At 40.4% G+C, this 24,604-nt stretch overlaps 2 protein-coding genes across 8 annotated transcripts in view; one reads left to right on the top strand and one right to left on the bottom strand.

Annotated features, from left to right (window-relative positions):
* RABGAP1L (RAB GTPase activating protein 1 like) overlaps window positions 1-11,558 on the bottom strand; it is a 263,348-nt gene extending 251,790 nt beyond the window's left edge. For 2 of the 7 annotated variants that reach the window (XM_064515587.1, XM_064515594.1), the window contains exons 1-3: window positions 10,394-11,109; window positions 9,043-9,108; window positions 6,047-6,166 (exon numbers count right to left, since the gene is read on the bottom strand). The gene's annotated coding sequence lies outside the window, so the exon portion shown is untranslated. Of the gene's footprint in view, window positions 1-6,046; window positions 6,167-9,038; window positions 9,109-10,393; window positions 11,111-11,145 lie in introns of those variants that run through there. The other 5 variants (XM_064515591.1, XM_064515588.1, XM_064515593.1 and 2 more) reach the window with 5 other exon arrangements.
* Window positions 11,559-11,591: 33 nt separating this feature from the next.
* The window catches only part of RC3H1 (ring finger and CCCH-type domains 1), a 75,246-nt gene continuing 62,233 nt past the window's right edge, over window positions 11,592-24,604 (top strand). The window contains exon 1 of the mRNA XM_064515600.1: window positions 11,592-11,837. The gene's annotated coding sequence lies outside the window, so the exon portion shown is untranslated. The remainder of the gene's footprint in view (window positions 11,838-24,604) is intronic.

The following is a 24,604-nucleotide window of genomic DNA, read 5'->3' as shown; positions in this document are numbered from 1 at the left end:
CTCACATCCCACCCTTCTGCCACTGCTAGAGACTTACCTGAATCTGAAACCAGGGAAGTATTGGGGTTTAATGCCTCAGCAAAAGATCTGAAAATGGGCTGGAAAAAGCATTCCTATTTTGGAGGTAAATAAGATTATCACCTTAAAAAAGGAGGAAATTACTTCGCAATAAAACCATCAAATTTGTCTGGGGCAGGAATGCTGTGAAAACATGTCTAGGCACATATTTTAGAATATACTAGTGTGTAACTTTTATGGAAGGAATAAGCCCAGCAACCTTTTGTATGTTTGGATGATTCTTGTTAAATCAGAGTTTCTGAAATAAATATGAAACTTCAGAGAGTGCTTATAAGTGATCCTGCTGTGATCTTTTTCTTCTGCAGCTTAGGCACTAGCTTTACCACAGGAGCCTTGCCTCAGGCCTTTACAGTATGCTTGAGCACACTAGCCTAATGTACTGATCTTCTACTCCTAGGGTAAGTTTTAAAACCAAGAAAAGCAAGTGCCTTCTTCTATAGAACTAATAGTGCTAAAAGTGCTTAGGAACAGCTCATGCCATGACTTTTCTCTAGCGAGGTTTGATACCCTTAAAATCATCTGGTTGGTGTCAAACATTATATGCTACAGGTAAAACTGAGTTGAATTCTCTTCCAATAGGCAATTAATGCTTATACTTTATGGGAGGTATATCACATTTTGAGTATTTGTTGACACTCTCTAGATAAAAAATAAGGAGAAATTTAGTTGCACGGATTAAAGGCAACCAGCACATTTAAAATCTTCTAACTAAATGGTGGCACAGCCATAAATAAACATACCATTGAATTATGTGCAATATTCAACAACAGAATATAGATAATCTATTTTATAATGTGGTTGTTGGGTTCCCATATGTGGTGGTTCAATAGTACTGAAATGAGTTTACAAGTTATTTCTGACAGAGCAAATCAATATGAACCTAACAGTGGTTGCAGTTGAAGCAATAGCTTATTTTCAGCAGTAATTAGTAAGTGGGAAAAAATACAGAGATAACATTATTGCTGCTAATGTTCTTTAAGATAAAGATGTGGCCTTTGTGTTAACAGTTGCGGCTACAGACTATTTCCAGTCTTTCACGTCTAGCTAACTCCAAAAACAGTATTATTCTATTTTACAATCAGTTGAGATATAAACTACCCACAGTCACTCAGAAGTAAAACTGAATGAAATTCGGTCCTGGATTTCTAACATACAATTATAATTTTTTTGAGATTTTAATGAGATACAGTGTATAAATACATAACCATGTAACACAATTTTAATTAAAAGTATAAGATCATCTCTGCTGAGATTTGAAGAATTAACAGCATTCTTTTTGTAGAAATCAAACAATTATTTGCTATTCTTTCATATTAGTGCTATATTTTAATGAGACTTGATTTTCTTTTTTGCATGATGCAGATTTACAAATGCAGGGCTTAATTTCCATGTTCCTTTTGTAGGATCCATTAGCAATGCACTTACTTCTTAGAGCATTAATACTTTCTAGAGCTAGATATCATACTGTAACAGAAATAAAATGGCCTATGGCAAATTATGGACAAAAGAAAAGTCTTTGGTAACTTTACTAAAATACACATCCAGAGAAGAAATAGAGGGGAAGGAGATCATGATGAAAAACAGCTTGAATAGTAAGGGCGTAATTACAATTTTGTGAATTATACACAATTCAGGAGTTGAAAACCACTTGAAAACGAAGTCTGGGAGGACTCCTGAGGTATATATATGCATAACCCTGTAACATAACTTTAATTACAAGTGCAGAATCCTTTCTGCTGCAATTCTAAACATGGCCTGTGCCTGTCTGATGAGAAGCAATGTCCCCATCTCTCTCTAGGCTGAGCAGAAGACTTTTCCAGCTATGAGTTTCCTGATTTGAATAAGGTTTCCTTTTACTTCTAAATTTCTCACAGCAAAATCATTTTTGTTCTGTCCCTCCCAATTATATGACTTTCTATAGAATTGCAAGTATGTGAAGGTGTTGCGTGGGTCCTTTCTGTGTGTCAGGAAAGAGTGACTAGGCTGTTAGGGGTGTTCTTGGCCCTGTCCTGTGACACCTGAAGCCAAAGTCAAGCTTCAGATGGCATTGCTAAATGGGGCTGCTCAGCTCAGTGACTGGTTGGTAGGATGACAGGAGAAAGCCGCCTCCTTTTTCTTGGAACAGAGAATCAGGGAACAGAGTATCAGGGAACCTCCCTCCTTCTGAGAAAAGTGGATTTGATATTTTAATTAGCATTCAGCTCAGATTTGGTGGAAGAGTCTGAGAGAAAGGGCTATTTTTACACTCTCTCAGGGTAAATTTTTTCATGAAATGGAGTAGGAAAACTGGGTCACCTTGATGAAAAAGCTGATAAGGAATATATTGATCTTCTGAAGGCCAACAGAAACCTAGAAGTGGAGCTAATGCTGGGTCATGTAAGCTGTGACTTCATTAAGTATGTAATATAAAGTCACTCTATAATCTATGATTTACAGAGGTCTTACCATCATGACTGTTAATCTTTCTCTCTCTTTCCTGTTTATGGCATTATGAAAAAGCAGCAAAAGAATATAAATTTGTAATCATTAAACAGGGAGTGGGGAATCTGGGTCTGTTTTCCTTATGCATAACTGTTGTATGCATTATGCATAGTGTACAACTTAACATCAGAGGTGATCACTCTGCATGTTGCAGCCACAGCGTAGCTGGTCATTATGTCTCAATTAATGCGCTTTGCTTGAGTTGCTCAGGTGAGTATAGCTCAATATGCAAAGATAAAGTGAAATCTTTTACAGAATCAATAGTATTTTTTTCCTAGTGCTTACATAGTTCAAATAGTTGCATTTCATGCTGCTGAGTTGTAAGATCCTTATCAGGTTTTAAAGATAAGAAACAAAATTAGATAAGCACAAAGATGTGCAAAGGAAAATGCTACCATTACATCACCAAGTGTCTTGGTATTTCTATACATACACCAAGTCTGTGTGTATATATAGATTTTTTCATATATAAACACACACCCATACCCACATACACACTGTGTACTGCAAAGCCACTATTATTTCATCTAAATATCTAGAACTGTTCTGTTGCTGCATGTATATTCTTTTGGCTCCAAAACCAAGTCTTTTATTTCCATAAATCCAAATGTGTTGCCCTCCTTAGAAAATGTAAGACATGCCTAAAAGTCACCTTAAACCAGTGCTTCTTAATCTTAACATTATCATGGCTTATATAACTTAAGGTATGTTTTTTTAATTGCAATTGCTAGGCTGCACTAGGGAAACCCTACAAAGGTGTAAAGGCTGAGAAAGGAAGTCTGTCTTTACATGGCACAAAATGCACTGGAAAAAAATAAAAAGTCTTCTATATTGTCAGCATGGCTCTACCCAAAAGTAGGTGCACCTACTGCTATGAGAATCTCTGACCTTCAAAGCAACCCCTTCATCTGGAATGAAGAGTATTGGGGTTTTCTGAGGAAAGCAGCCATCAATCAGCTGCTGATACCTAAACACTCTGATGTGTCTAAAACACTGATACCTAAACAGCGAGCTGAGCAGACAGGGCTATGGAACTCAAGGTTAAGAGTGCTAAACTCCTTCGAGCCTCAGAGAAAGGCTGAAAAATGAAGAGCAGCCCAGCCGTTCCAGTCTGATGAAGATTGTCAGATGATGAAGATTCCCATGTCAGAAAACTTTCAAAAACTTGAGAAGGAATAATTTACTATGCTGTGCTGCAGCTCCATATTTAATAATCATATAGCTTATATCTCTGTTTTTGTTGTGTTAGTGGCTAACACTCTAAAGTAACTTTGAAAGGTTAGATTTTTAGAATTTTTATATTGCACTCCCAGGATTCTCCTTTAGATTTGTGAGCTGGAGAAATGTGGGACAAAGCCCGTGTGTTTCAATCTCTTCTTCCTGACACTCATGAGTTGTGGCTGTAACACCTAAAAAATTAATGAATGAATATGTCTGCTTCCAACTGTTTTTCAATGTTTGTCTCACCTACATGGGTAAAGACAGTTTTATCTTGTCTATTTAATATGCAGATAAGTAAGTGCATTTACGCATGTGTGCTTCATGTGGAAGGCAACCTAAGGAGAGGGGGTCTTTTGTGTGTGAAAATAGAGGACACTCCTTTTTTGCAGAGCACTATGCACTAATGGAAACACTGATAAGAAAAGCTGCTGCCTGGGAGAGACAGTGATAAACTGCAACATAAACAACCTTCCAATACCACACTTCTGAACTGAAATGCAACTGTAGTCAAGTTGAAAAGAGAAGATGAAGGATCAATAACTCTTTCTGACTCCTGTTATTTTCATGCACAGGTAGCAGATGTCTGCCTATCCGAGGCACGAGAACATCAAGCATTGGAGACAAATAGATTGGAGATGCTGCAGCCTTATGTATGAGAAAATTCTCCATCAGTAACAGAAAGGATGTGCATAACCCACTATAATATATGGTAGTGGTGGTTAAATTTCTCCTTGGTGCACTTTGGCAGAATTAAGGTGAATGGGAAAATAATACGGTTGCATTTGATTTCTGATGCTTGATTTTAGGAGGTACACCATTGTTTACACCGCTTCTCAAAATATTTTGACTTTGTTAACAGGCTAAAAGTTTTGCCCATCCTGTATCTCCCCTGTGTCTCAATGAGTAGGTGATAAATACCAATTAAAATCTAAGAAGCTGATATTTCTCAACAGAATTAAATTGCTTGAATGCCTTAAAACTGTATTTAAAATGTAGGCTGCATCTGTACTCACATTTGCAATGCTGCAGAGTATTTTCTTATCCTTTCACAGTTGTTTCTTTAGCAATTATAGCAGTAGTTTATGTAGAAAAATAGCACCTAAAGTAGACTTAACTAGCCAAACCACAAATAATATTTTTTCCTGTCTGATGATGAGAGTTAATTCCACTGTTTAGTTATTGTTTTTCACTGAACTTCCTGATTCCTAGTTAAAAATAAATTCAATAGTTTAATACACTTAATAGTTAGAATGCTAAGTTTAAAAAAAAATCTTCAAGGTTAGGAATAGCCTCTTGATGTGAAACGATGTGATTTTCAACAACAAATAACCAAACCCTGTAGTGGTAAAATAGCTAAAAATGACAGTTTACCAAAAACAGATGAATGTATACAACAGGAACAAACTATGCTGTACATTTGCATTTCAGACATTTCTCTGTTTCCTGCTGAAATTGAAATGCTGGCATGCTGTGTGACAGCTTTTTACCAGTACACTAATGAGAGATAGGAAACTGAGAATAATACTGTGTTGAAAACAAATTTTAAACTGGGGGAGGAAATGCTTAGCAAACAGATAGGTTTTTGTGTGTGATTGAATTTGTCTATGAAAGTGGACATGGTATGTAGAATCTAATAAAAGAATTAAGGAAGTTACCATATAGTTGTGACCTCAGAAAAATCCTCTCAGACTACCTAGACAAATTTGACGTGTTCACACTGAAAATAATTTTTTTGTAAACTATAAATCAAGCATGTACCACAGCTGTATGTTATTAAATTTATTTTCTTTTACGGGTCTCTTCTCAAAAACCATCGAGGGGTGAAATTTCAAAAATGGCTATACAATTACTTAAACAATATACTTTAAAAAAATCCTAGAATTGAGATCTGAAGTAGAAGCTATTACAGATATTAGATATCCACATTAAAATAAAAAAAACTGCTTTATGCAATCATTCTTGCTTTGGGATTAGCTCAGGCTTACTTGGTCCGTTATGTTTGTGAGGGAACTGATAGTCGTGTTTGCTGGAAGATGCATTTGGGAAGTCTTGTATCAGATGTTCTCAAACTAAACCAGTAAACCTGAGTCTTTATGGGTGATACAAAGCAAGGAAAACTCCTGGAAATAGTCAGCATGTCTTCTTTTACTGTAAAAATGTGATGTGTCAATAGAGAGTTCTTAATTTTACTAACAGTAACTTGGAAATTTGATTGGAAAAATTACTCAGCTAGCAGTTTAGTCATACTGTAGTTGCTGTAACTTACACAAGCGTGGAGGATGCACTGTTGTCTAGTGGTTGGAAAAAGAGACCAAGTCATTAGAGCTGGGTTTCACTCCTCATCTTGTCACTGCATAGATTAACCTCTATGCTTTAGCTTCCCTATCTGCAAAGAGAGAATAAGGCTGTAGTTTTACGTGCAGCTAAACAAATATATTGACTTGCTGTTACCAGAAGTAGAAAATCCACCTGTGCTGATTGTATTGTCCTGCCCATCTCTTTCCCCGCCCCCCCCCAGTTTTACAGAGCCTGAAGAATCTGCCAGGAAGGAATAAAAATTATGTTGCTAATTTAGTTGGTTCTCAGTATTGTACCCATACAGGAACTGGATTCCTAGAAACCCTTGTAAAATGTAAATTTTCTAATCTTCCTTTATCATCACAACTCATATTCTTTCCCTAGGCTAAATGAAAAGCTGTTACAAATGTGATGCAACAATTTTATGGAGAAAGAGAAGAAAACAAATTTCAACATAAAACCACTGGAGGAAGGGAAAAGAAATAAAGGCTTGTGCTTCTGCTTTATACTGAGATAGAATAAAAAAGGAAATAAATCAAGGAACAAAACTGCAAGATAAACAGGTGGCAGCATATGGCAGTTGGAATAGGGTGTTGTCCCTCTCCGGGGGTTCAGCAGCTGAATAGATGGTTATTTCAGCAGAGGGCACCAGAACAACAGAAGTATATTGTAGTGCCTTTGACTTGCTCTGCTCAGGAAATATTAAAACTCTTGCTATCCCCATAGCCTAGGAGTGGGTCTGCATTCTTGTCATGCAGTGACTTCTTATATTTTGTAATGCTTCAAGTTTTTTGTCATGTTGCTGAATGACACTGGAAGCTCTAGGATTAAAGCAAACCAGGCAATTGCTGTATAAGCAGAATGCACTAAGGAGAACTGTGAGACTCTGCGGCGCAGAGCACTAAGTCAGGATATAGCATCCCTAGAAGATGTCAGTCAATGGGACAAGGAGGATAAAAAGATGGGACAGCTAAGGGACACTTCTAATGAGGAATTATCAGAGAGAGGTTTCTTTTCTTCCCTGCCCTTCCTTCCTTTCTCACAGCAACTGAAGCCACAGGGTATGTTTATATAGATTTTAATTCCTAGTAGCCTGAAAACACAAATGTTAATAACTGTAGTGATACTCTGCACAGCTGTTATGCATAGCATCAGAGAACTGCAAAAAGTTTTACAAAATTTTGAACAAATTGATAGGATTTGGTGAGTTTTATAGTATTATCTAGCTTGTGTAAACGGAATGGTTTAGAGAGAAACATTCCTGGAGTAATATTAATTTTCAGTTGTGCCCTTCACATTTCTTCATATCATTCAGGCTTCTCTTGTATAAATGAAACCTAAGTCTGATATTCTGAGGCTGAGGTACTGAACATGCCTTTCCACAGTGGACAGCTTCATTGCGATCATCCTCTTATTATTTCAGAATAAGCATATAACCAGCTCTGAAAGTTGCATCTGAATTAAATGGGCTTTGATGATATTCAACATACTCTTTAATGAATATTGATTTCTTTTGCAATGATGGCGTTGAGTGGATATGCTTCAATCTTTTGTTTTCTGTGTTGAATTTTATAAAAACTGCAGGAATTTTCGGTCTTGTTGATGTGTATGGACAAGCATACAGAAGTGTGAACAAGATAGGGTCTTGATTTTCTCTTTTGCTATCCTTTATTTCATATGATACATGCAAGAATCTTGGCTGTATGGAATAATGAGGACATTTTATAAAATGCATGCAGCCAGTTGGAAAAATATTTAGTTCTTGCCTTTCATTCTGATATCATAGGTTTCAAAATGAAAAGTTTTCCATTATGATCAGCCTTACAGGTCATGAAGATAACTGAAATGGTAAGCTGAAAGGTGGCCAATGCATTAAAAATCTTTCTGAAGGCTATTGGTTAGTTACCAAACTAACATTTAGCTGGCAAAAAGTAATATAAAACTTGTATCATCAAATGATACAATTTTACAATTACACTGATACTTCACCTAATTCTCTCAGTCATACAGGCTAATACAGAGATTCATTTCTAATGTATAATTTGAAGAACATCAGTAGCTCGGCCACAGATGTGAACTGTGCCTACATTAGCCCCTTTTGGAAGGGAAAAAGAAAGAAAGGAATGGAAACTGAGACATCATGTTGTAGAATCAAAACTAATTACTATGGGCTTTAAGGACATACAAGAAAGAACCATGCAAATAGATGGAGATAAAAGACAGCAGATTTAATAATAAGCTGAAATGAGATAGGAAAATAGCAGCCCCAAACTGCAAACAGCAAATGCTTTTTGTGCTTCATATGCCAAAGCAGTCTATCATGCAGGACGAGAAATGGCTGCTTCCTCTCCGAATTTTGGCCATTTCCACTGCCTTTCTGTGTTGGATGACTGGAGAAAGTAGACATTAAAAACAATCTAGGAGTCTAGTGGGAACAGTTCTTGAGAAAAGGAGGAACAAGCTCATCTACAAGCTTCTGAACATTTAAAATCCAGAATAAAAAATGACTTGGAAACTGTAACTCTGATGGAGGTCGCAAATAAGTTTTCAGATTTAGAGGATCCACCCCAGCCATGTTACTTAATAAGAAGCATAGCTCATTTCAGATCCCACTTCTCTGAACAATGCGGTACTGTGGTAAACTCTGGTGTAATACTAAAAAGTTGTGTTAAGAAGTAAATACTGGAAATTGACTGGATATGGTAATAGAATACTGGAGATGATAATAGAATTAAATGTTAAGGAAAGGCATAAACTATCTGAAACTGAAAACTTTTCAATAGTAATAGGTATAGGAAGTGGTTGAAGTCTCCAGACTGGAATGTTTAAAACTAGACTGAACAAAACACCAGAACAACATACTCTGTACAATCATCTGACAGACTAGGAAGTAATAAGATGTCCTCAAGCCTTGGCCATTTCTAGTTCTTGTGACTTTTACCAAAGGCTGCTGGGAACACCTACCATTCTGGCTCCAAGCGCAGGCTTCCGCACTGGAAAGGACTAGTAACTCCAGTAAGGTTCATATTCCTAGAACAACATTCAGGAGAGGAACTGTCAAAAGATGGTAGTGTCAATAGAAAATTTTCTGTGGTACATAGAGTTTTAAATTAAAGTAATAGGATGAGGGTCATATTTCAACTGATCTAGGATAATGTGAGGAGATTGCTTAGTAGTTCATTTCCAAGAAGAAGGGCTAATTAGACAGGAGTATGGTGATTCAAATTTTTTTTTTTAATAAACTATCCTGCAACTTGCCAATTGGTTATACAAAAGATTGTGCTTCAGGACAAAGAAACACACATATTTGTACAGTCTTTAAGAACTAGTGGTCTAATGTTTCTTTGGGACATTGCAGGAAGTCCTAGGATGACAATATAATGATAAAAAAATGAAGTACTAAAATGTGATCATGCGTGACTACTGAATCTGGCTGACTTTGATACTTCTGATTAAATCATTCCTTCAGATATCGTATTTAATTGTGTAATGATGGTTCTGAGGCTTCTGAGGCTTATAAACATGGATTGCGTTACGATTTCTGTTCTCTGTAAAGCAGACTTTTAAATCTTGTCTCTTAATGTCTTTAAAATAACAAGAAAACAGCCATAATACTTAAGATTCACACTTCCATGTTAAACTTTCCCATTTGCACTTCTGCAATTCACAGTAAGACTTGTTATTGCTGAAGGATGGGAGCTATTCACAAAGGTTTGTCTCCCTCAATTCTCTAGTCAACAGAGAAAGAGAGACCAAGAGATGGCTGGTGGGTAATTCAGAGCACCAAATGTAGGCCCTAGGTGGCAATTTCATTTAGAAATGAGCCTTCCAAAGGTAAAGGTGGCCTTTGTAAAGATCCTGCTTGAAGTCTGGGGCACTGGTAAGATCCCAGCTGTCTGTGAACATGGTAAGAAAACCCTGGCATCAGAAATTAATTCAGTAGCTTTTCTTAATACTGTTTTATTGAAGCACTGATTCTTGGCAAGCATTAAGCCATTAAGCTGTGTTATTTTGGTGGAGAAGCCTGAATGATAAAGACATTTTCTTTAGCAAAAGTGATAGAAATAAAAAGTTTACCTACTCTGGCTCCATTGCTTGTAAAGTTAACGTGAAAATCAAAACAGCCCACAACCAATGCATGAGTCAGAAAAAACAACTGAAGATTAAACTTCCCCTATGTAAACTTTCCCTTTTGCCTAGGAGCTAAGCTCTGCTTTTCATCTCTGGGTTTCTGTCTCTATGTCATGACCCAGCTTCCTTTTGCAGGTTGCTGTCTCAAGCCCCTGGCTCTGGACCTGGTTGTTTCTGACCTTACCCAGCGCTGTTTCAATGGTATATCAAGGTCATGTAGTCCTCTGCTGTTTGGATGTTCATTACAGTATTACAAGTACTGTGAAGTGTTTAGGAACGCAGTGATTCCATATCCAGCATCCTGCATGGGCCTTCACTGGAAGGCTTAATACTTCAAAGCCTCTCACGGTGGGGAATAATAAGAAAAAAAAAGAAATTAGCATATAATTCTGTAACATTTCATAGGGAGAAAAACATAAAAAAAGAGCTATTAGTGCTTTTTAAAGCACTGAACTTTCTGAAATACCAAGGTGTAAAGACAGGCTGTACAAATCATGTGCGAGGCTTTGCAGACTCCTGCCGAGTCCAACGCATCCTCACGTGAGCATTGATCCCACGTAGCTGATCACAGCTATCGATGCCTCCAGCTGGGCACGTAAATGGTTAGTAAATGGGAAATAGCACGGGACCACTGAACCCACTCTTTTGGTTGTCAAATTTGTAAATAGCTTTGGACAAATGGCTTAATATTTTACACCTCGGCTCACGTTTTCATAAAACGCGAATCAAACCGATGTCACCTTGAAACACCCTGACGTTCAACATTTAGTTGTCCGGGCACTTTGAAAGCCTGCAGCAGTCAATAAACGTTAACTAACGCAGCACAAGGCCATTAACACTTGTAAAACGTTTTAAAGTTTCATTTTAAAAAGGAGACGCTTAGCTCGGGCTCCCGCGTGACCCAGGAGGGCTGCCGAGGCGCCCGGAGCACCTTACCTTCATCCCGGATGGCGGAGAGCTAAGGGAGGGGAGCGCTGCGGGTGAGCCCCTTCCCCCCAGCCGGGCCGGGCCTGCCCCGCGCCTCCCCCCGCTCTGCGCGGCCGCGCAGGTGGGTCTGGGCGGGGGGCGGCATTTATTGGTCTTTTTTAGGGAGAAAAAATTAAAAAAAAGGCCAAAGCGGAAGGGAAGGAGCGGGGCGCCCCGCGGGGGAAGATGGCGGCCCGGCCCCAGGGGCGACACTGGGCGCGCGCCGAGCCCCGGCCCCTTGGGGCGACGACGACGACGGCGGGGCGCGCGGGAGGCCCTGCCCTGCCCGGCCCGGCCCTGCCCTGCCCGCGGCCGCCGCCCGTGACTCGGCTGTTTCTCGCCGCCCGCCCGCGCGGGGAGGGAGGGAGAGAGTGAGGCGGGCGCAGGAAGGGGCGGGCGGGAGCGGCGAGGCGGCGCCGGCCGGCAGGCAGGCAGGCAGGCAGGGAGGGAGGGAGGGAGGCGGCGCGGCGCAGCGGGGGGAGGCAGCCGACGCACAAGATGGCCCCCGCTGCGGCGGCAGCAGCGGCAGTGGCGGCGGGGCGGCGCGCGGCCGGCGGGCCCCGGGGCCGGCGGGTGCGGGAGGCGCAGGGCGCGGCGGCCGCCGCCCCCGTGTGCCGCAGCTGAGGGGGCCCGAGGCCGCTGCGGGGAGCCCGGCCCGTGTGGTGAGTGCGCTGCCGCCGCCGCGGAGCGGGGCCGGTGCGCGGGGAACAATGGCCTCCCCCCCGGGCGGGGCGGGGGGCGCCGCGGGCCTTGTAGGCCGCAGGCTTCTGCCGGCCTCGATTTCCGAGCGGCCCGGCGGGGCGGGGGGGAGGCGGCGCGGCCTTAGGCAGCGGCGGGGAAGGGACGGGCGGCTTTTGTGCGTGCGGCCTGCGCCGGCTGTTGTTCTTCCAGGGGCCCTGCGTGCCCGGGAGCGTCTGGGGGGGTAATAATTAAAAATAAAACAGGGGCAAGGGCGGCGGGGTGGGCTTCGGCCCCCTTTGTCCGGGCCGGGCCGGTGCTGCGGCGCCGCTGCCGGGGCTCAGCCGGGGCTTGTCCCCAAAAGCCCCTGAGTGAGGTCATTTAAAAAAAGACAATCATTTTTTTTTCTTTTTTTTCTTTTTTTTTTTAACTTAAAAACTATTTTTTCCTGGGTTCTGGGAAGGTATAACTTCCTCCACACGCATGCATCTCTCTCTTTCTAATAGTAGCTTTTTCCTTTTTTTTTTTTTTTTTGAATTTCAATTAACTATCAATGAAAAGCCTTTTCTCCCCTCCCGGGTGGTGGTTGCTAGCTTTAGTGCGTTTTTCTTAGGTTGCAAATGGCTGACACCCCCCCCCCCCCAAAAAAAATAAATAAATAAATAAATAAAGAGCCAAGGTAACCTGGAGAGTGGTGATGCTGTTTTAATCACTGTGACTGGTTTTATCTTCTAGTGACTGTGCTTAGGAGAGAAATGCAGTTGTTAACTTCCACGTTTATGCTGTATTTGTGTCAGCTAGCCCTGGAGAGTTATTATCTAGCACAGCAATGCTATGAAACAGGGAAATTAATGTCTTCCTAAATTTCCTAAATGTCTCCCCCCCACCCCCTTCAGGCTTATAGGGGTTTGGGGAGAGTTTAGTTTCCAGTCTACCAACCATAAATGTCTGTATTTCATAGTTATATAAATAACCATGTGTTTGTAGGAGGAGTACGTGCTTTATTGACGGCTTCTAAGCTAACTCTGCCGATAGAGCCATAAACCACGGCTTTCTTTAGTCCATTAATATGTGGTGTTGATGTGAAATTATGGTTTCCGCTAGCATAAATAGAAACAGGCTTTATCAGCTCAGCACTCTTTCTTTTTCCTGCAGCCGCTACCACTCCGCTCGCCTGTCCCAGAAAAGGCTCTGTCAAAGCCAGCAGCTTGACAGGGTGGTTTGGGGGAATTCAGAAACACAAGTACTGTCTGTTTTGACAACTGGAGATTTGAGTGGTGCGCTTGTCAATCACTTTCGAGCAGGATTAACATTAATGGAGAGGAGTGGGAAGTTATTTGCATGTTTTCTTCTTTTTTTTTTTTTGCCAGCTTTGCATCTGAACCAGCTTAGTCTAAAGCAAAATATGTTACGAAGTTATAGTGAGATTGTTGTAGGCTGATAGTGATTTTTTGAATCTGATGTCTACGTGAATCTTTCGAAATGAGTTGATAGGTGGAGTTCACATTCCGATGAACGGGTGAATGTATGAACTCAGCAACTCTTATGTTAATATGTCACAGCTGAATTTAAGGGTGTCTTAGGACATGTACGTTGTTATAAGTGGTCATGCTCAAGCAGACTTGAACAGAAATTAGCAGGTTGGCTTTCAGAAACCTCTGCCATGTTGCCAGTGATTGATGCTGGTTTCCATCCAGATTGCTGTCAATCTCATTGAATCTCAGCTTCTGCAATGCTAAATTTAACAAACGTATATTGTAAAGAAAGTAATTCAATACTTCATGTGGTTTGGAGGTCTTGGGTAGAATCTGATGGTGGCAGAGACTATCATACTGCTTTTTTTTTTTTTTTTTTTTTTTTTTTTTTTTTAGGGTCTATATCTGATAACTGACCAGTGCTTTTAAGGGGGAGTTTCATACTCTTTAAAAATGGGGAAATAACTCTTTCTATTCTGTGTGTAGTAATATGAAATATAATTACCTTTTTGGTTTGGTTGCTTTTTTGTTCTTTACCTGAGAATCATATGGTTTATGTTTTGGCTATCTGGAACAAGTATTTCACCCCTCTGAAAGAACTAGTAGAATTGCAGCTTTCAAGTAATATGAAATGTAAAACTGAATTAAAAGGAAAGAATGCACTTACACTTAGGCTTCCAAACAAATGTCCCCAGCTTTTCAAACAGCCGTGCGGAAGGCACTCTAAGGTACCTTTTAAGCAGACAGTCCTTTGTGAGAATTTGGGTTGTATTAATTTTCTTGCAAGGCCTGTTACCTGTTTAATTTTTCTTGGTGGATTTACTCAATCATTTTGCAGATGAAACCGAGTGCGGTTTTGTGGTTTTTCTTCCCCCAGTAAATCAGATGGAGGTTTGCTGGAGCATCCCAAATAATACTGACTCTTGGCAAAAAGAAAAAAATCTGAATCAAAGTGCCTGAGCGATAAGCCGTAGGGGGAATTGTAGTTTGAAGTTAATGTCTTGGATTGTATCTGGTAATGAATATAAAGCCATTGCCATATAGGAGTAAAGATATAATGTGCTTCTATAATGAAAGGTCAATATATAAACATTTTGCACCAGCTGAAACTTCAGGGTGACCTTCGAGGTTAGTTCACTGTGGGCTATATTACAGTAATACAGTCTAAAGTGTATATAGTCATGATAACTGGGAAAGAAAACCACAAATATTTACTCATGTTATGTTACTTTCCTTTCTGTGTATAAATATTCCGCAGCGCGTGCTGACTTGGGTGCAGTTCCTTTAGCTGTTAGTTTGGCCACTCGCTTTTCTTGAGAAGTGCTTATGACGGCGCTATCTTTTTGCATCGGTTTCATTTTCTTGGTTACCGGTGTGCCAAAAGTTGAAATAGCATTAGTTTTCAAAGGGGTAACTGGTTTCTCATGAAGTGTTTTTTTTTCTTTGTGGAAGTGCGTAGTTGAGGGGAAGGTGCAGAGATACCAGCCCTCTCAGCTTGCTGCTCTGCATGTTTTTTTCTGACATACAAAGACGGTCTGGTTGGAGCACTTGAGGGAACAGCTTTCTTGCTACTGCACGGCAATAACTCGTTGTCTGGTACGGGCTGTAACACTGGAACTCATTTTCATGCTTAATATATCAGGATTTGTAGATAACTTCTTGCAGAGTGATGTTACCAGAAACAGTACTGGTCGCGTGGGGCTGGATGTTGGAGATTGTAGAGGAGTGTGTTTCATACAAGTGTGTTTTGTCTGGAGACTCCTCTGCAGTACAGTGAGGAAGAAAGTGAGGACGTGGGGTTTAGGACAGCTTCTGGCAGGCAGAGGTGGCTTATTATATGCATCTGCAACATCTTGCAGAAATGTTATGTTTCAATAGTTTGTGGTGAGGCTGGCAGGATACCAAGAGCTGGGATTTCTATTACCTTTGAGAAAGTAGCTCTTGGCTCTGGCTCAACCTTGAACTTGGTGTGAGCAAGAAACTGCTGCCTTATGCAGATGAAAGGTAGGGCCCATCATCTGATCAGCAGCATCTCCTGAGTGCTGGCCATTAATAGTTGAAAAATCTAAGGACTCTAATTTACATGGAAGAAGGACCTGGACATCCTCTACAGATTTCTTTACCTGCGAGGTTCTGCTCAGCATACTCTTTTTTTTCAAAAAGAAAACAAGGATCTCAGAAAGCATAAGGGCCACATGTAGAATGATGCAGAAAATGTCTTTGTAGGTAAAGGCACGCAACCAAGTGATACAGTATTTTATGTGATGTTGGCTACACTAGTTTAAAAAAAAAAAAAAAAGGACTTACTAGAATCACGGAGAAAAATGTTTTCTCTCCTCCTAACCATCTCTCACGTGGAGGCAAGAAAACAGAGAAGTCTCTTGGCAGGCAGAAGAATTCAATTTTTCCTGTCTTGCAACACAAGAATGGAGGGATATGCAGTTAAACTGAGAAGTAATGGGGTTGTAGCTGAAGGAAGGAAATAATCTTTCATTTGATTCCCACAGATTATGGCATAGGTTGCTGTGTAATTTGAGACAAAGCACAGAAAAGAGCATTTGTGTCAAAGATGGATCATATTGTGGTAAGGTGCACTGAAAAGTCTTGAATTCAGCATTTGGAAAACCAGAGAGTTCATTGACAATTATTCATTTCAACTTTGAAACCCCTACAACAGCTGTAAAGTGACATGTGTTCTGCTTGGCGTATTGACCCCCCCACCCCCCAGCAATTTCCTGCAGAAGATCTTGCAAAATTAGGGTGGTTTTTGTTTCCCTTTTCCACATAAAGCATTATTTCCAAATCACAAAAATGCTTGGAATTATGTGTGTGTGGGGGGGGGGGGGGAATATAACACAAGTCTCATAATAACATAAGATGTATGATTGTGCTTAAGCTGTTCCATGTGCTTTGTTTCTTTGGTAGTCTTGTAGCTCCAGTAACCTATATATATATGCTAATGTTGGAGAATCTTGGTCTTGCAGATGGTCCTCTCTCGTGGGCTTTTGGTTTTTTTTTGTTTTAACAGAAGTAAACAAAGAAAACCTGGTTCTCTTCATCCCTTTGTTATGCCAGTTTAATAGTCATTTTTAAAATGATGGTTTTTAACTGCTCTTTAAAAATAGCTTGTTAGGATTAACATGTAAAGTCCAGGCTGGTGGTTTTTCAGGATGTTTTCCTGTTTATCAGACTCTATCAGGATCAGCTTTGAAGGCCGAGGTAAGATTGGTTTTGAATGTGTTGTTTGTTACAGACTTCTGGTTGATCAGCTGATGGAACAGCAGTGCTTTTAGTCTGCTTCTAAAGGTCTTCCCAGAGCTTCCTCTTGAAATTGTTTATAGCAGTGACTTCGGTTAAAATGATGAGCACGTTGGAAGGTCTGTCATTTCCAACTTTTATCCTCCTTTTTTTATTTTTGAAAGGAAACTGATCTTTTTATTATGTATCAAAGGTCTTTAGGGATCTGAGAGCTAATTATTTTTGATAAATTGTGTCAGGCAGCGTTGGTCTCCAACTCAGATTTAAGAGCAAAAGGAGTAAGGTTCAGGCAAGGTATAACAAAGGCAAGGAATTGCAATGTATGCCGAGGGGGATGGTCTTAATTACCTACTTGTTAATAAACCAGTTTCTTTGGGACACTCCCAGTGTTTGGTAGCACTTAACTTTCTCTGTGCTTTGTTTTCAAAGTAAATATTATTCATGCTGACTCTCACTCTCTTTTGCTCTCTTCACTTTTTTTGTAGCAGTTGTACATGAATCAGTAACTCCTGTGAGTCTTGCTGCAGTGATTCTGTAACATAAACACCTCCTCCTCCTCAAAAGTGAGGGCGAAATAGAACTCTTACTGCTAGCTCTTACTTCTCTTGGAAGTCACATTCTTCCAGCTTGTTTGTTTTCTTTTCTTTTTCTTCCTTTTGTTATCAGTTTGCAACAGCTGTCCTTCAGGTACTATTTGATGTTAGGAACTGTACAAACAAATGAAAGTGTTAAGACTTCCTTATCCAGTGTTTCTATCTATTGAATCTGGTAGTTGCAGCAGAGCGAGATTGAAGTGTTCTCTGCCCTTTATTTTATTTTTTTCTTTTGTTACTTCCGTGCCAAGATGCAAAAACCAAATGAAAGACCTTGAAATTATCAGCCACTACACTTGGAAGAAATAGTAGAAAGTGCTACTCAATGGTGTACTGTCAGAGTATGGAGTTTGCTTCTGTATAAGGTCATAAGTAAATACTGTGACTTGATTTGAAACAGATGAATCTGATTAGCTTACATGGCACTCTGAACTTGTGAAATGCTGTATAAACATTATTTTATGACCATTAATAATACTGGCAGTTATGCAGGCTAATGATAATTAAATCTCATGTTTCTGGGTATAAGCTGTTTTCTAGGAGGCCTAGGAGGAACTTTTCTCCTGCCTTTACAAGTGAACATTGTGCTAAAGAAATCTTGCAAAATCTGTTTGTGCTTGTGAGTCCAGCGATGTGCTCATCTCTGTTCACCATGTTCCACAATTTAAAATTCCTATTTCCATCCACGTTGCCAAATCAAGCCTGGGTTTTGTGCCATGGTCAAGTGTTGTAAACGTTTAGAAGAGAGAGAAAGGGCAAAATGCTGTCCTGCTTCGCATAGGAGGTGCAGAAGAAAGAGTAGGAGTGTGTGCATACTGTAAAGCAAGCTTCAGACCTCCCTCTCTTCCCCCCCCCCCCCAAAAAAAACCCTCACCAACAAAAGCCCTCACATTACCTGTGCTATGTTTTCTGGCTTAGTTGGGTGGATAGGTATTTCTTGAACTCTTCTAGACTTAAAAGTCTGTTTTACATGGTACTTGGATAATTGCTTTTAGAGCTGCTGTCTGAGGAGCTCAGGTGTTCACAAGTAACTTATCAAGTTGACAGATTACCTTATTATAAACAATGGAGCCAATTAAATTCAAAAGAATCTTGATAAATGGTTGTCCATGATAATATTCCAAGTGTTATTGGTCACCTGCTTAAAATTCAGGTTTCTTTCAAAGCTGGGAAACGACTAGTTTTTATTTACCGGCTCAGGAACAGTAATTCTTCTTTTTCTTTTCATTGCAAAGAGAATGCAAATGTTGCTTCAAAAATAAGTCAGAACAGAGAGAAGTCCCACAAATGACTAAAGCAATTAGGAAGAAAATATCACCTTCCCATTTCTCTTTGCAGACTTGAATAACTTTCCTGTCAGGCGTTCTTATTTGTTTGCTTGCTAAAAGGCTCTGTTTCCTTGTGGGGTGTTTTTTTCCTGGTCCGTTGATGTCTTTGTGTCTCTCGTTCTCTCTAATGATCTTCCTCTCCCTGCTATTTGCTGCTTTCCTTCTAGCTGATTTTTTTTAAACTTTGTTTTGTCGTGAACCAGTATACAGCTTGGCTAGCTAATGCAGGTAGCAGAGGTGGCACATTGCCTATTAATTGCATTACTTTGACAATTTAGGCTTCCAGGATGGGCCGTTTGGATAATGGAGCGACCGTGGGACTCTTTGTTCTTGGACTTTGCTGTGGACTATCAAAATGTCACCGCTTCCTCTGGAAGCAGCGAGCAGCCGGGGAGTATTGTTCGTGGTGCGCTCCCTCGTGACTACTTTGGCTGTTGCTGTCAGTTTGGAGAGGGAAAGATAAAAATAAGTTAGGTTAAACTGGCTTGGTGGAATGGACTGGTAAGTTAAACCAGAGGCTATGACTCGGGCTGCCCTTCCTGTTTATGAGTCACTCTCCTGCTGAATTGCATGAAAAGGCCTCCTGTAGAATTAATTAAGAGAGGAGTTAGTAGTGCTGCAAAAACTTTGTGCGTTAGATTTTTCTTCTTGAAATGGAGAATTTTAACTTTAGTCTTCCTTGCTTAACTCTTTAGGTTGTAGGGATTGAAGTTGGGACGCGATGTCTTTGGCGCAGATGACAAGTAGAAAGAAAGTGTTATTCAGAAAAGCTAGGGTTAGTTAAACGGTGGTTCTTTGGAATAATATAGAGTATTGTTGGATTCCACAGAAAAGATGTGAGCCATCAGGGATGTCTTCCGAACTTTCTAATGCTTTTGCACATTGCTAGTCTCCTGTAGTTTCCTTCTGCATTAAAATAAATCACGTTGTGACTGTTTTCTGAAGGCATTGCCCTGATGGTGCCTTTTCTGTGCTGTTTAACTAGTGTGCGTTGTATTCTGTACAAGGCCTTTTCCTGACTTGAAGATGGCTTGCTTAGCATTTCCCTCTGCGTTCCTCTCCCGGAACTGCTATTTGATTTGTCAGGTTTGAGGGCATATTTGTATTAAGGATCCGCAGGGAAATGAATGACTTGTTTCACGTAGCTCGCTGAACACCTTTGCATGCTGAATTGGAAAGTAAGGGTTGATGGTGCACTTGAAATTCCTTTAGCTCATCTGTCTCTCAGCTCTTTTCCTTATAGTAAGTGGCTGTTCACCAGTGACGGTGGGTAACTGGGGGTACTGGGAATAGCCTTGTTTTGATTTGTGTCAGAACGCTTTGGGGAAAAGACGTAGCACTTCAGTTTTCCCTTCAGTGATGCTGTTTCGCATTTTACTAGTGACTCTGGACTTAAAAGGTCCGTTGAAGTGCAAGATAATTCTTATCCACAGTCTTTTATAATTAAAATAATAAAGCTTGTCCAAACACTGCACCAGAATGCAAAAAAGGCACAGTTCCAGGTGGTGCACTCTTTGCACAGAATTGCTGTTTGCATGAATTAGGCTATACGCATAGGTACCACACAGCAATTTCACACTAGGGACCTATATTGTAGTAGGTTGCCTTTGCTTGCCTATTTTGGTTTTGTGAATAGTGTTTCCATTTAAGCCTCAAGTTTTGAGGACTGAAGATGGAGAGAGGCTGGCACCTGGTTAAAGCAAGTGAAAAGGGAACTCTGGTAAGAGACTTGCTGCAAACAAAAAAAAAAACAAAAAAAAAAAAAAACCAAAAAACCACCAAAAGCCCCCCCAAACAAACAAACAACCTGTAAGTTATACTAATAGAAAATGTATCCCTCTTTCTTATTACCAGAGTAAAGATGACTTTTCGCTCAGCGCTGTAGTTCTTTGCAGAATCAGTTCCTGTGAAAACAAACTTGCTTGCCAAAATTTTAATTTCTTCTTAATGTGTGATGTTCTTTCTCATTTCTGTAGCATTTGCGAAAAGGAAGTAACAAAAATAGGACTATTCAGATTACATAAAAAAAATTGTGGCAAGCAGCTTTTAATAATTTTTTTAGCATATCTTCCTGCACCAGGTGTATCAGAAAAAATTGCTTTGCTTATTTTACATTAAGCATCAAAGTTTCTGCATTGTAGTTCATAACAATGAAATATTTTCCTCCTGTTTTTCCTGAGTCTAAAGATTTGCTCAGCTTCAGCAAGCGGCAAGCTGCAGTTAGCTTTTCTGGTCTCTCCCCTTTCAGTGCAACTTCTCAGTCAAGGGTTGGTAGCAAAGCTGCCCACGAGGGCGGGGTGGGGATGTCTGTGGGTGTGTTTCTGAAGAGGAATTATATGATTGCAGCCATTTTTATGCAGGTTTTTCAGTTTCGCTACACCAGTCTAGACTAGAATAACGCAATCTGTGTCACGCCGAAGCTCGGGCACCATGTGGATTATTTCAGGACACGCCAGGCAGAAGAGAGGCCACCAGATGACATAGGATCGGTAAGGTAAACAGCAGCCGGTGATATCTGAGCAGGTAGCGATGTGGCTATCGCGTTAGGTGCTGCGGTGAGAGCGGGGCGTGGTGTCAGTATTACTCACTAGGCATTAAAACGATCACAGGCGTAGTTTCTCTTATGTAAAACCTGAAGAAAAAAAAATTCCACTGTTTCTTCCTGTGAGTAATACATGAATTCACCTGCTAAATAAAAATGGTAGTTCTCCTCTCCCCTGCACACCAGGACAGGTGAAAAGGACCCCTCAGAAATCCCTTTGGCGGGTTCGTCCGGGTGGTGTTGTGATAGCGACCGGGAGTCTTGGGGAAGCGGAAACGAGTGACAGCGATCCTGTCTTTCCAGCACGCCTGATAAGTTCTGAAACTACGCTAATGAATTGGCTTTCAGGAAGCGAGAATAAAATCGGTTGTGTTGGTGTGACAAGCTGGCGTGTGAGCTCTCATTACAGAATGAAAATTGACAGTAAGCCTGTGAAAAATCAGATGACTGCAGTATGCTTATATATATTTAAATGCTTCGTTCCTGTTGGGCTTTATGTGCAAAAATAACTCTCAGTCTAACTATACAGGCTTGATTACAGGGGGCTTTTGCTTACAGATTTTGAAAATTTCCTCTTTTCAATGGATTGTCGTTCAGTTTTCCTTTCCTTTGATTGCTCTCGGTGCCAAAGGAGCGAGTGGCTAAGTATAGGAACGTGTAAAGGGGTGTTGACTGTGTGGGTGGTAAGGTAGTTTCAATGCCTGCTTTTCCCTTCTTATGCCATAGTCAATTTAGATACCTGCTACTTAATCAGGGATTTATACCGTACAAGAAGGAGGGAATTTAAATGCTGGAGTCATGTAAATGTTGACTCTAACAGGCTTGCTTATCACTTATCCTGGCTTGTTGTCTGCAGCGGTGGAAGTACGAGTGGCAGCTAAGCACCCGCCTTCTGTTTTGACCCTAAAAGAAGGAAATGTATAACTACCGACCAGTAGCTTTCTGTACAGTACTTGTCAGGTTTATTCTCAAGGCACTGTGATGTGTAGTATTGCAGTCGGGGTGTACGGAGGGCCCGGATGTGTGCGGTCTCTTTGAATCCTGTGGTGGTGTCCCTTTTAAAAGCTCTTGGTGGGCTGTGGCCACTTCAGGAATGATTCTTAAGGACAGTTAAAACAGCCGAGGGAAACACAAAGATGTTCTACTACAGAACTACTCTATTTTCTTCTTAAGTGTCTTCCAGTCCATAGTTTTCATGAGCGAGGTCTAATATTCTGTGAATAAAGTTCACTAACAGTAGTTTATCCTTTGCTTTAAAAAAGAGACTAGTTCAGCATGCCTTGAAGAACTATATACTTTTACTCAATGAGCTTTGGCATACAGTGCAAGACTAAATACCCTATGTGTTTTTTTTTTTTTATACCATTCCAGTAGCTGATAATGCTAAAATATAGTTGTAATAGTATTTCAGAGATTAATAAATCTTTTAATACTTATCATTATGAACTGGGAATGAGAAAGTCATTCTTCATGGACTGTTCCACTTAAAACAGTTTCATGCTGAGTAAGCAGTAAATATGAGTGCTTGTCTTCTGAGTGGCAAAATCATGTGTCTTTAATGGAACTGTTTTTAAAAGGCTGAGGTATGAGTAGTGAAGGATTTAGCTAATTCATCAATCTGGCAGTGCACTTTTAGTAGGTAACTTCCTGGGATTATATTTTACTCATTGTCTTGGATTATTTTCAAGTTACATAATTTAAACCCTTAAAACTAGGTTTATAATTCGAAACCTCTATTAAGAGGCTGCAAGATGCTCTTTTTCCTATTTGAAGTCACACTCTTGCCAAAGATAATTATAGCTCTTATCCCTTACTGATAAGAGGATCCATGGGATGTTTGAGTTTGGATTTCTGTGTTTCTTTTATACAGGCCTGTCTCACGTTGCTCTGTATTTAAAAAATCCAGAAACTTGAAGCAGCATTCTTTTCTTGCGGTTAAGCTCTGAAATGTCTGTTATTGGATAAGAGTAGGTGGTGAATGGAAACCCTGAGACCTGAGCCTTTTGTTTCCACTCTCTAAAACCGCATGAGTACTGTTTTTAATGATCTTACAAAGCTGTAAAAAAAGAAAAAAAACAAAAACCCACTATTTATAAATCTAGAAGGTGAGACTGACACCAAAGCAGCAAACTTTTTTTAGTTTCCCCCCCCCTCCCCCCTTATAATTGAAGGTTACATGAAAAATCTCATTCTGAGTGAGTGCCTCACCCCAGGCTATTTCTGGCCTCTGGAATTGCTCTTTTTAGCACTGCTGCAAATTGAATCACCAGGTGCCAGTAGCATTTAAAACAAATGAAGCTCAATTACATTCTGAGTCAGAAGTACCTGAATTAACCTGCTTTTCAGCAACAGTTGTGTGACCTCTCCTACTGATGTTAAAAGACTGAGCCTCATGTGAATGGTAATTTAATACTGCTTACAAGTGATGAGCAGGTTTGTCCATGCTGCATAGTGTGAATTTTTACAGCAAAACAACTATGCTCAGAGGTGCAGGAGAAAATCTTGAATGGTATGTTGACTAGCTTTTTTTCTTTTTTTCTTTTTTTTTTTTTCTTTTTTCCTTTATGCAACAGTTACAACAGAGCTGAAACTCTGCAGGCTCAGTGCCATTTCCCCAAGTGCATCTTAACCTTGGATGACTCCACAGCTTTCATGTAGGCTCGGTTACGTTATTAAAACCAATTGCAGCCTGTAATATCACACCAAGCATGTTCCCTGAAAAGACAGATGATGGTGTTGGCTAAGGCTGTATCATGGAATTAAGCAGAATAATCATCTGTGAAACTTTTTTTATCTTAATATTCCCACTATTATTACCAGTGAAGCTGCTACAGGAGTAGCCATAGGGGAATATCTGGCTTGGTCTCTGCAAGCTATTTTTGTATCAGCTACTGTAACATTTACATAATTGCTTCTACAAAACTGTGGCTTTGGGAGCAGTAAGAAAACTTGAGTTACGGACTACTACAGCGTTCTTTCATCTTCAGATAGCACTTTGCTCAGTGCTGTAACCATGTTGAGCTAAAATGATGGTTTTGAATGTGTTTGCGTGGTTTGCACTGTGAAGACACGTGGGTTGAATTTAGCTGTGAAGCATTGCTTTTTGAAGCGTAGATAATTGTTTAGATGGGCTTGGTGTTGCTGCACTCTTAAATCTTGTCCAGTGTATCGCTTGTAGGTAGCGGCTAAGGTCTGCTCTTTGCTTACAACTTGGGTAGTCTTATTGAACAATTTTTAACATTACTCTTTTCAGTTCTAGTCAGGGCAAGTCCAGCTAGGCTTAAATGGTGCTCTGCAAGAAGTGAGCTGAAAACCTAGGTTATCTTCCACCATCATCCCCTCAGCCTGCCTGCCTCCCTCCGCTTCTTGAAGGTGGCTGCTAAGGACCACGCTGCTGTAGGCAGCAGGATGGTGTTTCTGGCAGCTGTTCTCAAACACGTGCCTTTTCCCCAAAGTTGAGGGTGCCGTACGCTCTCCACTGCACACCAAACATCGCGTGGCTGGTTGGAGAGGTGCCTTAAATAGAGTAACTGAATTCTTGAAGCTGATATAGTT

Source organism: Dromaius novaehollandiae, chromosome 8, assembly GCF_036370855.1.
Source record: "Dromaius novaehollandiae isolate bDroNov1 chromosome 8, bDroNov1.hap1, whole genome shotgun sequence".
NCBI lineage: Eukaryota > Metazoa > Chordata > Aves > Casuariiformes > Dromaiidae > Dromaius > Dromaius novaehollandiae.
The sequence above is the reverse complement of the archived record's forward strand: the minus strand, read 5'-3'. Positions and strand labels throughout refer to the sequence as shown.